Source organism: Fragaria vesca, linkage group LG7, assembly GCF_000184155.1.
Source record: "Fragaria vesca subsp. vesca linkage group LG7, FraVesHawaii_1.0, whole genome shotgun sequence".
Classification (NCBI taxonomy): Eukaryota; Viridiplantae; Streptophyta; class Magnoliopsida; order Rosales; family Rosaceae; genus Fragaria; species Fragaria vesca.
The window spans coordinates 13,060,388-13,062,405 of NC_020497.1; the positions used below are offsets into that span (position 1 = coordinate 13,060,388).

General features: G+C 38.9%; 1 protein-coding gene across 1 annotated transcript in view; it reads right to left on the reverse strand.

Moving 5' to 3' along the window:
- The window catches only part of LOC101311716 (inactive rhomboid protein 1-like), a 5,266-nt gene that overhangs the window by 835 nt on the left and 2,413 nt on the right, over positions 1 to 2,018 (reverse strand). The window lies entirely within an intron of this gene.

The window sequence follows — 2,018 nt, forward strand, 5'->3', positions numbered from 1 at the left end:
GAGAGAAAAGTAAAAGACGGAAAACTTGAGTACAAGTCCTTGACAGAGCACAACTTATAACTCTGTCTTCTTGAGTACACTTGCACGTGCACCTTCAATGGCCTTCTATTATGGGATTCATAGTTATCCTTTTTTTTTTTGGTATGAGGATTCATGGTTATCCCAATTATATTAATTTTAAATATTATATCTAATTATTTATTAATTAAATATATATAAAAAGTAAATCGCCTAGTCCCCGCCTAGGCTTTCCAAGCGCTAGGCTATGGGTCGCCGCCCGTCTAGCGCCTTTTAGACCATTGGTTGTATCGGATTTCATGGTTATGGACCCATATCACCCTTGTGATGCATTTTCCCTTTGAAGATATTACTGGCTCGGTCTAGATCGGGAGGACTCGGTTCCTCAAACTGTTGTCAAACAATCCTAACCTTTTTTAGATTATTGATCACCCAACTCCAAAGCAACCCATCGACTATCATCGATATCCTCCGTGAGAACTTGTGTGACTGCACGCCTAAAGTGCAATTTCGCACTTACCTATTAGATTATGGGTGCTCACACGTGGGTTCATCAATCCCTCCACCACCCCCCCTCCCCCTCCCCCAATTTTCTTTGGTTCTGGTTTTTGGTACTTGTTCTTGTTTTTGGTTCTCTTTCGTCAGCCATATCTACTTCATTGCTTGGATTTCGGTGGTGGTTTGTATGTTGTTAGTTTGAGGAAGCTCGTCCTTTGGGGTGTAGGTTTTCATATGATCTGTGTATTGGGATTTGATTGGCAGTAGTTTTTCGAGCAACATTGCTCTAATTTAGTATTCCTCACTAGTTCATGGTAGCTGGCGGCGATGGCGACAACAATGCTAGCGAACATGGGTGGTGGGTGTGGTAGTTTGATTGATATTGTTGCATTTATTACGGTTGTAGGACCTTCGGTCTATAGTATAGTGAGTTGTTGGTTTTCTCTCACTCGTTCTAGTTTGATCGAGTTAGAGACTCATACTCTTTGTTATTTGTAGTTTTTCGCCCTCGCATTTGCAGGCTTGTAATTGGGCTTGTCCCTTGATTAATGAATTATTCATTTCTCACAAAAAAAAAAAACATTGATTAGATTTGTGCTCTATGTGGTTATGAGATGGAGAATATTAATCATCTTTTTCTTTTTTACCATATTTCGGGCTGTGCTAGCAATTTACCCTCTCATATTTTGTTCCTTATCTTTGAGGAGTGGTTGACCTCAATGTTTGTGAATGAAGCTCCTACTACTCTTGAAGATTATGTTATGTGTGCCGGCAAATTTAAAAAGCTTGAAACATGCCATTTTTTTTATTTGTCGTGCTCTCTTCCCTTCCTTTTTGTGGCGCATGTTGCTAATTTAGTTGGGTTCTCTTACTGAAAGTTCAATTACGTACATGATTCCCTCATAGGCACCTCCTTAATGAGTCTAAGGTTATTAAGTGGTATCCTGCAACCCCCAACTAGGTCAAACTCAACTTTCATGGCTTGGTATCCTCTTCTTTCCAAGTTGTTGCTGGTTTTATCATCAAAAACTCTGAAGATTCCCCTTTACTTGTTGGTTCTTGAGGTCTTAGAGCCTCTAGTGTCTCGATTGTGGAGGTCGTTGCCCTCAAAAGATGGTTTATAAGTTGCTAAAAGTCATGTTATTGTGGAACACTCTTCTCTAATCATAAAACGTGCAAATTGTTCATGTGATGTTCCTAAGCGTCACAATTTCTTTTCTCATGTGTTCGATAAGCAACTTTCTTGCATATGCGTTGGTGAATATCGATCTTTCAATCCACTACCTTAAAACCTGGATGGAATGCATATATTCCTTGGTAAGCTGCTTTTAGCTCTTCGTATAGACTATCTCGAACTTCCCGAGAGGCTTTGATCTCTTCTTTTTTTTTTCTTTTTTTCGTATCTCTTTAAAAGTTTCTTTTTTTCTTTCTAGTTTCTTCTTTTTAGAAAAAAAAACATATATTGTTATGAACTACGGAATGAGAGAGAGAGAGAGAGAGAG